The sequence below is a fragment of the Acomys minous genome (assembly GCF_964271855.1).
Source record: "Acomys minous genome assembly, chromosome: 7".
Lineage (NCBI taxonomy): Eukaryota > Metazoa > Chordata > Mammalia > Rodentia > Muridae > Acomys > Acomys minous.
The window spans coordinates 12,159,365-12,174,145 of record NC_140488.1 but is presented as its reverse complement, the minus strand read 5'-3'; positions in this window follow the sequence as shown (position 1 = coordinate 12,174,145).

The window sequence follows — 14,781 nt, the reverse complement described above, 5'->3', positions numbered from 1 at the left end:
TCTGTATAGATATATGATTTGTGATTTTAAAATAAGATGACTGATTTTATTATGTGCTAATAAACGCATCTATCCACAAAAGTAGCACCCTCCTTTAAATAGTCCACATGGGAGAATATAAATTACTTCTGTGAGAAAGTTACTGTTAAAGTAATCAGAGAAACTTTACTTCTGGAATTTCTATTAAGTTTGTAAATCACTCATTTTAAAAAATAAAACATTAACTCTGCATCTTCTACATTCTAGTAAATATTATATTACATAATTTATAAATAGATACATTTAAATTAAATTTTTATTTCTTTAATAAATGTGAAATTATCAAGCATTTTTATTTAAAATAAGATTTAATAACTTGGGAGTGTGCATTTTTCAAATAGCTTTCAACAAACTTTTAATACAATTCCAAATGGCAATTTTCAAACTTCTTTGGAGCACTGGCAGTAGCATTAGGGTGTTACTTTCAGTCAATAGTGTCATTAACCCTATAATACTATACATTGCATGGCTGGGGATACAATTGAGTGGCAGAGTAAGTGGCTAAGAGTGCACATCACAGTAAAAATCCCTAATTTTATTGAAAGATATAAATTCTTATATATCAATATATTATTTTTAAGTTTTGGTTATATTCTATCAGTGCTTCCTTAAAACCAGTGACATTTATTTTGTTCATCTGTTCTGTGATAATATATTCCATGAAAGATCAAATCATTTGTTTAAGACGCCCTAGCTCTTAACATCTTTGTAGAATATTTATTTCTTTAGCTGAGTATATAACACTGAAAACCGAAGCAGCAGGATAAAGTAAACTTCACAATATGCTTACAATTCCACAAATTTAAGATTGGTGCTTTATCTGGATATAATAGCATCTTATTAATTGGCATATATTATTTTATTTTGTGTATCTAGCTCTCACTTTTTCTAGATTTTTTTTGTTGGCTACCTTTTCCCCAGTGTGGTTGTTAATCCTCTTTGAAAGTTTCAATTACACTAACAACATTTTCTCCCATGAGCAGCTGAAGGATATAATGTAGCTGTCTTTGGTTTTATTTTTCTTTTCTACATATCAAATCACTTGTCAGTATGTCAGCACTAGACCAAATAATACTTTTTGTTGAAATATCAAGAGTATTAATAGCCCTGTTAAAGAGAGGTAGGTTATAAATATTATCCATGGTGATTGAGGAAGCCTGTTTGTTTAGAAAAGAATTTGGCTGACTAAAGAAATGGCAAATACTCTTCTCAGACACTGGGGAGCACAGAAGGACTGAGGCTGAGTTTATTCACAGAAGAAGCTATCTACTTCCAACTGTAGCAACAACAACAATAACAACAAAATGCCCTTGGCAAAAGAGTTTCAAATTAAGTGAAATAACTCAGACACTCGAACCCAAACACCACATGAGTTCGTTCATGTATTTAAGATATAGATTGTCATAAATAATAAAATAATAATCAACAAAAAAGAGAGTGCATAGCTAGAGAGACTGCATTTACTGACTGTTGATAAAAAAGTTAATTTGATATTAGCTATTTTTAAAGGTGATTTTCTTTCATAGTTATTATTGGAAAATGTGCTATATTTTAATTCGGTGATGTTGGCCTAGATTACATATGTGTTTTGCAACAATTATTCTGTTTATTTATTTATTTATTTATTTAATAAGTCAATTATCTCTTTCAATTTTATTCTTCTTGGGTTTTTTTTTATACTTTTATTTTATTACACATGTATAATACAAACTACATACATCAGGGAGAACCATGTGACAATCATGAGAATAATGAGTTCTATACATGTTACATTCATAGTGACTTGGCCATCTGCATTCGTCTCATTTGAAGTAAGTGTTTTTCCTGTCTTATTGGGTCTAGATTTCTGAATGAGATTCAATATCTATCTTATCTCAACTCTAATAGCTTAACTTCTTTATCTTGATCTAAAACCATCTTGTCCCCTAACCAGCTAAACTTGGTTATAAAACTATACTATCTTGTCTTTAATGCCCCTCAGAGACTTGAGAAGAAATAAAACTTAAATTCATGAATGAATCAGCAGTGTGGGTTAGCAGCTTCCAAAATGTACAAACTGACTTAAGACAGTTTACTGCCTGACCAGTCACCCAAAACACTGTATAACATTGGAGCCTCATCTTCAGCTTTCTGGCCTAATATTTCTGCCAGACTTATTCACAGGGCAGGAACTATTGAGGACTTGCTTACCCTGACTTGGCACAGTGTGGCTGTCAACTCTGCCTGCATCTAAGTTGCCCGTTTTTAGGCAGATTCTGTTTGTCGCAGGAACGAGGAGATTTTGCCCAGTGGTTATTTTGTCGCCTTTGAAGCCATGTCCATAAGGAGGCTCTTTGATGCTCATCATCTTCTTTGAGGTCGGCTGGGTGTTGTCAGGAGTTAACTTGTCTTATCGAAGAAATTTAGGATTGTAAGAACAGCTTTAAATGCCATATTCTGTGTGTCTCTGAGGCTTTTAAAGACCTTATTCAATTATTTTACCTCATATATCGATAGAGTCATATTATCTGTTAGACTTAGGATATATATTCTTGTGTTAAAATCTGCCAATTATTTGACATGCTCATGTTTTGGAGAGAAATGTATTAGTATCAAACGCAACAAAAATTAAATAAAAATGGTATGAAAATTGTCTTTGGATTTAGATTAGGGAGAACAGGCAACACATGGAAGATAACGAAAAAGGAAAGAAGCATGCAGGGAAACTTAACATCCGAGAAAATGCAAGGCTCAGCAATAGACTGAAGATGCCTTTGTGACGAAACAGGTGCAGAGGAAATAGACAGTGAGCTTGGGGTCATGGAACACAACAGTTAAACTTAAGATTCCTGACATGATTTGAGGTTAAATGGATCGTGGAAGTTATTGGGTTAAATGCAATTCTTCTAGGAAATGTTTTAGGTGGGTCACTGATATGTATGCTGAAATGTTCCAGCTCTGTGGGAGAATGGAATTACAAAATTACACAATATTGTAACGATATTTTTAAAATAATGTCTATTCTCTAAAGAACAGGGATGATGAGAAATACAGAAACCTGAAGTGTAGGAGATATGTAAAATCAACATCCAGTGATCAAATCATGTATAACCAAGTATTTCATTTCTGGATGTATTAATAATGGATATAGTGGTATTATACAGTTTTACTGCTAGATATTAGAATTTAAGATTTGTATATTAAATAAACTCAATCATATTGTTTGCTCAGGCATTTGTTATTTATTTTTAATGAAATATCCACAAAATTTTTTCTATCTTTTTTCCAAATGTATGATTCAATATTGTTATCTATGGGTTCCTTACTGTGAAAGAATAGCCTAAATTATCCCATGCATGTCTAGTTACACACATGTATCCACCTAATAACATTTTCCCATAACTATTTCCCTCTTTATCTTCCTGGACTCCTATAACCACTTTCTCAGCTTTTATGAGATCAATTTTCAGATACAATATATGAGTAAGATCAGTTAGTATTTTTTGTTCCATGTCTGTCTTATTTTACTTAGCATATTGATCCAACTGCATTGTAACAAATTACAGGACTGGACTTGCAGGTTTCTTTCTCTGAATTATATTACATTGTATATACAAATCAGTGTTATCTATCTATATCTATCTATTCATCAATAGATACATGGGTATATTGTTTCTGTTTCTTTGCTATATTGTATAGTGTTGCAGTTTATGCTCAAATACAGATTTTTTAAAATTCACTGATGCACTTTTCTATAGATACAAAGCCGCAGTGTAATTGCTAAAGCTTATGGTAGCTATCATTTCAAACTTATGAGGAACATTTCAAATTCTTTCCATTTGAATTAATATAATTTTCTCCATATCCCCCTCTCCAGCACTTGTCTTTGGATTTTTTATAGTATCTCTTTTTTTCTAGAGTGATATAGTAGTTTGCTCTGTTTTAGGTTTGCATTCCCCTGTGTCAGTAAGATTAAGATGATTTTCAAGTACCTGTGGCTACTTGGAGGTAAATTTTTATTTATGTCTGATTCTTATCTTTTATTCAAGTAATAATATTCTTTTCATGCTACTGAATTAACTTAGGCCTTTACATATTCTAGATATGAAACTCTTGTCAGATGTTTACATTGAAAACTTTTCCCCCATCATCCAGGTTATTTTTCACTCTGTTACCTGTTTCAAACACTGCTTAGAAACGTTTCCACTTTCTTGCAATTCCACATGCTCATATCTTCTTTTCATTCTTGTGCTTTTGGAGTACTGTCCCTAATGCCCTTGCCAATTCTAATGCCCTAAATCTTCCTCCTGTATTTTCCTCTAATGGTTTCATAGCTCTCAATAGGTTCTCTAGTACTTTGATGAATAAAACTGGTGAATATGAGTAACTTAGGTTTTTTTTTTTTCAGAGTAAAACCTAAAACAAAAAGAGAAAGCTTTCAGGTTTTTCATGTTCAAAATAAAATTAGCTGCTAGTTATGTTATATAGTCTTTATTACATTGAAGTACACTTTTCTTATATTTAATTTGATAAGGAGTTCTCATTTTGATTTGGTTTGTTTTTCAAACAGTTTTTTGTTTTTTGTTTTTTGTTTTGTGTTTTGTTTTGTTTTGTTTGTATCTCAGCTGAGGCTCTACCTCATTACATAGCCAAGGATTGTAGGATGCTGCCTGAACCTACAGGGTGCTGGGGTTATAGTAATGCCCCATTACAGTAGGTTTAGATATTGTTGGAGATCAAGCAGTCTATAAATTGAGCTCTCTTTCTTTCCTGTATGTTTCTAAACAATTGTTGACTTGTATATGTTTAGCTAACATTGCTTCATTATCATAATTTTCACTTGATTATAGTACATAAAGTTTTAAATATGCTGTTGGACTTGGTTTATCATTTTATTGGAGATATTAGCTGTTATTTTCATCAGTGATGTTGCTCTTCCTCTCTTGCCTGAGGTTGAGGGAAAGATGATGAAAGTATTATCATATGACTAATAAATTTAAAGAAACTGATTCCGTAGGCACTGCCTATTGAGAGATATTGTATTCTTCTATGCACTGGGTATCCAAGCAGAGCTTACAACTGAGTTTCATATCTAAAACATACATTCAATCCCCTCTCCTTTTGTTACATGCTGTGTGTCTCTCCACATGCTGAACTCCTTGAAGTTGTATGAAAAATAACACTGGCAAATCTTGCTGTTTTAAATTTATAGTTCTATTTAGTGCACTAAAAACAGGCACTATGGGCCCTCACTTGGCATTTGTGGATCTTGTGAAAGTAGTTTGGTATGTGAATAGCTGTTCTAATTGATATGTCCATAATGAGACAATTGGTAGAGGATCTTGCTTAGTTACCATCTTGCTCTACACTTAAATTGTTACTGTTTATACAGGAGTACAGGTTAGCAGCTTCCAAATGAAAGGATGACAGAGACAGTTTTCTGCCTGAATGGCCACCCAAAATTCTCTATAATGTTCGAGAGTCATCATCAGCCTTCTGGCCCAATATATCTGACAGACATATTTGTGAGGCAGAAACTATTGAGGACTTGCTTACCTTGTCTTGGCAGAGTTTGGCCATCCACACTACCTGCATCCAAGCTTGCCTATTTCTAGGCAGAATTCTGTCTGTGGCCTAAACAAAGACATTTTGCCCAGTGGCTGGCTTGCCACATTTGAATCCAATTCCATAAGGAGGTTCTTTGATGCTCATTATCTTCTTTGAGGTAGGCTGAGTGTTGCCAGGAGTAAACCTCTCTCATTGTAAATGTCTCTTTGAAATAGAAACAGAAAGATCACTATATTCATTCTATGAGGTCACAGTCACCTTGATACCTAAACCACACAAAGACCCAACAAAGAAAGAGAATTTCAGGCCAACTTCCCTTATGAACATTGATGTGAACATTCTCAGTAAAATATTTGCACACAAAATCCAAGAACACATCAAAAATATCATTCACCATGACCAAGTAGTCTTCATCCCAGGCATGCATGGGTGGTTCAATATATGGAAATGCATCAATGTGACCTACCATATAAACAAGCTGAAAGAAAAAATATAAATAACAGTTTTAAAGGTTATTTTTAGATTTATTGATTTTATTTTATATCTTTGAGTGTTTTGCCAATGGGTATGTATATCCATGATAGGTATGCCTCATAACTGTTGAGACTTTTTTTATTTTATTTTTATTTTTTTTCCTCCTTTATTAATTTATTCTTGTTACATCTCAATGGTTATCCCATCCCTTGTATCCTCCCATTCTTCCCTCCCTCCCAATTTCCCCTTATTCCCCTCCCCTATGACTGTTCCTGAGGTAGATTACCTCCCCCTCTATATGATCATAGGGTATCAAGTCTCTTCTTGGTAACCTGCTGTCCTACTGTTGAGACTTTAAAAAAGCATTGGAATTTCTGGACTTGGTGTTACAAATGGCAACCAAACCTGAGTCCTCTGCAAGTGCCACTGAGCCATCTGTCCAGCCATATAATAGTAACTTTTTAAATTTTTTTATTTTTTATAAAATATTTTACAAATACATTTATATTATTACACACACATACACACACACACACACACACACACACACACACACACACACACACACACATATATATATATAATAAAATACCTACAGCAAGAAGAAGCAAGAAACAATCAGGAATTATGTAAGGGTTACATTCAGGATATTTTGGCTATTTGTATTTGGCAGCCTTGAAGAAAACATCTTTCCTATCTTGGTGAGTGTAGAATTCTGAATGTAAATCAACATCTGCCATAAGGCATCCTTATCAACTTTAAACATCTATCTAGATCTAAAAACATCAACCCTTAACAATTAAGCTTAGTTGTAAAACTAAACTATCTGGTCTTCAGCCCCATCAGAAACTTGAAAGGAAATAAATATATATAGAGATACAAAATAAGCTTAATTTTAGATTCATTGGTATAGAATTAAAATTTAAGATTATTCTTTACACACATTATATATATTTCTACTTAGAAATGCGGTATTGTACCAATATCACTGAATTATAATACAAGGTGTACTTCCAACACTTTGAAAATGCTATTGCAGGCTGTTTAGGATATGTAAGTTATACAAGTTAATTGTTAGTTTATCAAATCACAGTCGAGTCAAGTACTAGTCTATTTTATCACAAGATATACATCCTAGATTTAACAGATAGATATGATTCTATAGATAGATAAGGTAAAATAGTTAGATAAGGTCTTCAAAAATCTCAGAGACCTACAGAATATGGTATTTAAAGATGTTTTATTATTTTAAACCTCCTTTCACGATGAGACAAGTTAATTCCTGGCAATTCCTACCCTACCACAAAGAAGATGATGAGCATTAAAGCTCCTTATAGCGATGGATTCAAATGTGGCAAACAAGCCACTGGGGAAAATGTCCTCATTTCTATGACAGACAGAAGTCAGCCTAAACATTGGCAAGCTTGGATGCAGGCCGAGTCTACAGCCAAATTCTGCTAAGACAGGGTAAGCAAGTCCTCAACAGTTTCTGCCTCACAAATATGTCTGTCAGAAATATTGGGACACAAGGCTGAAGATGAAGCTCCAACATTATAGAAAGTTTGGGTGACTGTTCAGGCAGCAAACTGTATTTTTTTTTTTACTTTGGAAGCTGCTAACCTGAACTTCCTGTTTACTCAGACAATTAATTTTATTCTTTCTCAAGTCTCTGATGGGGTTGAACACCAGATAGTTTAATTTTACCATTAAGCTTAGTTCTTTAGGGGTTAAGATATTTTAAGGTCTAGAGAGATGCTTTAAGTTGATAAAGATATGATAGATATTGATTTACATTCAGAATTTTAGACTCACCAAGATAGGAAAAATACAAATAGCCAAAACACTATTAATGGAAGTAACATTTATATAATATATATAATTTCTGATTGTCTCATAGTTCCTTTTGCTGTATGTAGTTTATTATATATATATATGTGTGTGTGTGTTTAATAATATAGATATATGTAAAAATAATTAAGATAGAATATAACATGTAAAAAACCTAGAAAACCAAAACTCTGTTACTGTTCCTTGATCTTACTTCCTTCTGTAAAGAGGTCATGTGATGTTCTATCTAAACTGTCATAAGTTGTTCCAGTTACATAGTTTCTAAGGAGGAAATTCTAGTTGCCATTACTGTTACTGTAAGATTTGTTCTGAGGTATACAGCGTCTTTCTTTTTTTTTATTTTATTTTTTTAAATACATTTTTATTAATTTATACATATTACATCTCAGTTGTTAGCCCATCCCATGTATCCTCCCATTCCTCCCTTCCTCCCACTTCCCCCTACTCCCCTCCACTCCCCTAAGTCTGTGTCTGAGGGGGACCTCCTCCCCCTGAATATGCTCATACGGTATCAAGTCTCTCCTTGGTGACCTATTATCTTTCCTCTGAGTGCCACCAGGCATCTCCGTCCAAGGGACATGTTCAAATATGGGGCACCAGAGTTTGTGTGAAAGTTAGATCTCCTTCTCCACTCAACAGTGGAGAATGTCCATCGGCTAGTCCGGGTAGGGGTTCAAGGTTTTTACTGCCTATTTTTTCCTTGGCTGTTGCCACAGTTTGCGGAGGGCCCCAGGGCCCAGACTCGTCTGTAGTTTTCCAGGACCCACTGGATCCTTCCATTTCCTCTTTCTCCCAGGCTTCTCACACCTAAAGTTTCAATAGGATGTCCTCCCCTCTTACCCACTATTCTGGTAGGTACAGTTTTTCATGGGGACGTACACCTTGGACTAGTGTCTCGATATAAGTGAGTATATACCATTTAGCTCTTTTTGCTTCTGAGTGAACTCAGTCATTATGACAATTTCTAGTTCAATCCATTTGTCCACAAATTTTGGAAATTCCTTATTTTTAATAGCTGAGTAGTATTCCATAGTGTAAATGTACCACAGTTTCTTTATCCATTCTTCTATAGAGGGACACGTAGGTTGTTTCCAAGTTCTGGCTATTATGAATAAGGCAGCTATGAACATGGTTGAGCATATGTCCCTGTTGTGTAGTAGTACATCCTCTGGGTATATTCCAAGGAGTGGAAGAGCTGGGTCTTGAGGAAGCCCTATTCCCATTTTTCTGAGAAAGCACCAGATAGCTTTCCAAAGTGGTTGTACTAGTTTGCATTCCCACCAGCAATGCAGGAGTGTTCCTCTTTCTCCACACCCTCGCCAGCATGAGGTGTCAGTTGAGTTATTGATCTTAGCCATTCTGATGGGTGTAAGATGGAATCTCAGTGTCGTTTTGATTTGCATTTCTCTGATGACTAAGGAGGTCGAGCATTTCTTTAAGTGTTTCTCAGCCATTTGATATTCCTCTGTTGAGAATTCTCTGTTTAGCTCTGCGCCCCATTTCTCTATTGGGTTATTTGGTTTGGTGGTGATTAATTTCTTGAGTTCTTTATATATTTTGGATATTAGACCTTTGTCAGATGAAGAGTTGGTGAAGATCTTTTCCCAGTCTGTAGGCTGTCGCTTTGTTCTCTTGACAGTGTCACCTGCCTTACAGAAGCTTCTCAGCCTCATGAGGTCCCATTTATTAATTGTTGATGTTAAGGCCTGGGCTGTTGGTGTTCTGTTCAGGAAGTTGTCTCCTGTGCCTATGAGTTCCAGACTCTTCCCCACTTTTTCCTCTAATTGGGTTAATATCTGTGGTTTTAGGTTGAGGTCTTTAATCCACTTGGACTTGAGTTTTGTGCATGGTGACAAATATGGGTCTAATTTCATTTTTCTACATGTAGACATCCAGTTAGACCAGCACCATTTGTTGAAGATGCTGTTGTTTTTCCATTGAATGGATTTGGCTTCTTTGTCGAAAATCAGGTGAGCAAATGTGTGTGGATTCATCTCTGGGTCTTCAGTTCGATTCCATTGATCCACTAGCCTATTGCTGTGCCAGTACCATGTACAGCGTCTTTCTTAAAGTCATGTGAAGGATCTTTTGTTTGGTTTCATGGTCAGACTCAGCACAGAGGTCCAGCACTGAACTCCAGTGCAAATTAATAGATTTGCTTTTGTTAACTACCCTACTATATACTATAGTAATGTTCTCAAATGTGAATATAACCAAAATATTCTAAATATATTCTTTCAGTTTCAAAATGACAACAGAATCTTTATCCAAATGTCATTTTACTGATCATCCAAGATCCTACACTGTGTTGAATACATACAAACATATTTATATGCACTGCTTATATGAAACCAAGCACATTCAAACAAATGCCAAGCAAATAATGTTTTTAAAATGTGCTTTAGCTTTTTAAAGTATAATTGTGGAAAACTGTCTTTTCAAAAAGTTGTTAAAATTTTTAAATGAATTTGAAGACTACACTAATTCACTACATTGAATTTTAATTTTTTAATTTACACAAATTATTTAATATATATTTAATTATATTTTTAACAAATAAAATGTTATATTCATTTTGACATTTAAAAACAGTCCATGATTTTAGAAACATTTATACAAGGGAAGAATATGAACATATTTCAATTATAGTGACTGTAAGAAATAAAGCTATCCTCATTAGTTATTTCACATATGTAATTTTTAAAATCAAATTTTCCATACTTAAGAATATACATGAATGACATGGGTAAGAAACTTTTGGTACTTATTAAATAGCAACAATGACTTTAAAATAACCTTGTATACCTAAACTCTACTGTTTCCTCTGACAAAGCTTCAGAGAGCAATCAGAAATATTTGAGATATTATACTTTCTACTCAATTATTGTGATAGAAATTTCATAAATACTTTTTAAGCTACAAAGTTATGTAGCTGCATCAAAGTCATTTGTGCTTTAGTGTTCAAATGAATGACAGGCATGCATTTTATATATATATATATATATAATATATATGCATGCATATATATTATAGATTAAGTAGAAAATAATATTTGGAGAAAGGTGTTTGGCTAAAATAACAAAAGGCACAAGTCATCAAATATTTAAATCATAACATGTAAACTAAACAAAAAAGATTATTCATTCAGCTAGACCATAAATCTGGGCATATGTATGCATTTATGTATATATATGCATGTATGCATATATTATAGCTATAAAATATTTTAGAATATTGTTATATGTCATAGTAAATAGATAATATTGAATTGGTAAGTTACAATCAATTATTGTGGTCATATTAATAGTTTGTATTTATACCACATAGACAAAGGGAAAGAATGGTAGAAAAACTCACAATGGTGTCAATTTCATCTTTAGGTAACTGAACTATAGTCACTTTCTTTGTTTTAATATACCTATTATGTCTGTTCTTAATATTACTTTTATAGTTGTAGGTTAATATTTTAATGATGTTAGAGTAACAATTATATAAAGAAAAGCTTGTATAATAGATTATTATAATGAAATGCTGATTCCAATTCCCCAATGTTCACTGCTACTTTTATAATGGGTTTCTCTGCCAGTAGAATACTTTAATGCTGCAATAATAGAAATTGCACTCACAGGGATTTGTCAGTAATTCTATAATATCTTAGAGGAAGTTGACAATATCCTAAAATGAAGTTATATATTTAGAATTTTTACATTTCCATTTTCCACAGTATGAAAATAACCAGTTGCTTGCAAGCCTTAAAAATGTTCATGAATGTTTCAAATCCTTCCTCAAGTAGGATTGCAACACTGACTATGATAAAAATAATTTGGTTGCACAGGGCATAATATTCTGGTTCCCACATGTTAGTTAACAACCAAATCATCACTTTAAAATTTTATGGCAGTAGTAAAAGCAATTATATATCATAGATTTGGTGGTTCCTGATGAAATTTATCACAGATTTAAGACTCTGTAAAAGTTTCCAAAGTATCTTGAGTTAAAAATTGCCTGTGAAATTAGTGCTCACCAGTCCTTTTTTGCACAGAGAAAAGGACCAGTAAAGATTTTGTTATACCTAATGAACTCTTTTGAGATTACTATTGACTAATTGTACATAAAATTGTACCTTTTTGGTATACAGTTTTAATATTGTGTATCTTTCCTGGTTTGTTGTTAATAGGACAATTATGCGAGTTTTATCTCTTTTTAATTTTTTCTTGTGACAAAACCTTCCATAACCCCAGACTGGCCTGGAGCTAACTTAAAGTCTTCTGCCTCAGCCATTGGCATGCTGAGTTTATAAGCATGCCTTAGAATATTAAGCTGAACTCTAAATATTGTCTAAGCATCAAAATTTCCATCAATACATAAAACAGATTAGATAATGATGGTCAGAGTTTGAATCTGCAGTATAGTAGAAGTCTGCAACCAGCCCCCACAAATCAATCTTGTTGTCTTCCTAAAAAAAGGAAATTAATTTCTCTGTCATAGTTAGGAGCAGCGACTATTTCTAACTGCATATCTCTCTAAACACAGTCAAAAATATCTATAACAATTCAACTATATATGAAGTATTATTTTCAAATACATTGGGCAATGGTTTTCTGCAAATTATGCTTTTCCTATTTCTTTCTGAAAGCCATGATGAATTGCATATTACAATGTTCATATCATTTTTATTATCGCTTATGATTCTTTTTTTCGCTTATGATTCTTTAAGATTGCTGAAGATGGCTGGAAATTCCTCAAGTTCCTTAAAAAAATACAACTTATCATTTAAGAAAATTAAAAAAAATAAAATTTCAAAGCAATGTATTTCTGAGAATAATTGTTGAGAAAATAAAATAGCATAATCACAAAATAAATTAATTCTGTGAAAATAATTAGGAATTATATATCTTACTATTTTACTTTATTATATGAAATATTTAAGCTAAAAGTGAAACAAATGTCCTCTGAAAATACCATATATTTCATTAAATGTAAGGATATTTTTGAAAAGATAGGCTATATATATATATATACATAAACACATGTATAGGTGTATATAGGTATGAAATGGATAGATATATGATAGATGGACGGATAGATAGATGAAAGAGAGAGATTTATTAAAGCTTCTTACATCATTATTTAAATGTAATTTAACCCTGAATATTTAAAAATATGAATCAGCTATTCCATGATTTCAGTTTTTCAATTTTAAATACAATAAAATATTTTGGCTCCTCAATGCTTAGCATATCTAGAATTTTCTTTCTTAGAATATACCATGTTCTTCAGTCATAATATTCTTCAAAGATAGACTATAGTTTTTTTTATAATTTAGCAAAATTGATTTTAGTTATACTTGATTTAATTCCTTTGCTGACATTTATAACAAAGATTTGAAAAATAATACAGATTTAAACTTTTAAAACATTAAAATATTGTTTGAGCCAGCCTAAAAGTAATTTTTAGTTTCTACTCAAATGCTAACAAAATTCCTCTCACTATCCAAATGTGCTTCCTTTTTCAGATTATCTCAGACTGAAAATTTGCCATAAGTATTTTTGATAAGAAGAACAGAATTCTTTTAATGGTACACTTCTGAATTGTTCCCACATTCCATTAAATTGTGCCTATTGTCAGGGTCATAGGCAAATCAACATTGCCTTCTGTGAAGCAAATGAGCAGAGTAGACTGCAATGCAAACTTCGGCCCATAGTAGCAATACTAATTTGGTTTCACTTAAAATACTTTGTTTTTCAAATAAGTACAAACACACTCATTCATATGCCCATGCGTGAGTACACACACACACACACACACACACACACACACACACACACATCTCTAAGTAGATTTCCTACTGATTGTCTGTTTGTTTTGTTACATATTGCTTAATCAAATATATTTGATAATTTCCTTTATGTCTTGGAACATACAGTACAGTATTTGAAATATACCTATAAAGCTCAAAGAACCAAGCATCTTCCTTTGGGCCCCACCTTGTTACTTAGTTTCTTTGGGTCTGTGAATTGTAATATGGTTACCCTGTATCATATGGCTAATAAATGAGTACATACCATGTGTGTATTTCTTGGTCTGGGTTATCTTACTCAGGATGACCTTTTGTAGTTCCATCCATTTGCCTGCAAAATCATGATTTCTTTGTTTTTGATAGCTGAATAGTATTCCATTGTGTAAATGTACCACAGTTTCCTTAACCATTTTCCATTTGAGGGGCATCTATGTTGTTTCCAGATTCTAGCTATTACAAATAAAGCTGCTATCAACATAGTTGAGCAAATATCCTTGTTGTATGGTGGAGCATCTTTCAGGTATATACCCAGGAGTGGTATGGCTGAATCTTGAGGTAGAACTATGCCCAATTTTCTGATAAAGCACCAGATTGATTTCCAAAGTGGTTCCACAAGTTTGTACTCCCACCAGCAATGGAAGAATGTTCTCCATTCTCCATATCCTTGTCAGCATGTGTTGTTACTTGAGTTTTTGATCTTAGTCATTCTGAAAGGTGTAAGATGAGGAAGGGTGGGTAGAGGGAAGAGGAAGGAATAGAGGAAAGAAGAGGGAGCTATGCTTGGGATGTAAAGTAAATAACCAAATAAACTTTTTAAATGTTTTATCTAAGTATTATGCAAAACATATATGTAACAGTTGGGTAAACATCAAGTCTTAGACAATTTAAACAATAAAATAATACAACATTATAAAAAGAAATGATCAAAGAACCAATCAACTTGTTAAATTCTTCCACTTACCTAAATTGGAGTCTTGTCATCACCACATCTAAGGTTGAGGCTTATCCAATAGCCCTACTGTAGTGAGAAAACCTCTAAGATATAGACGATAAATCAGAGAAAGGAATATAGT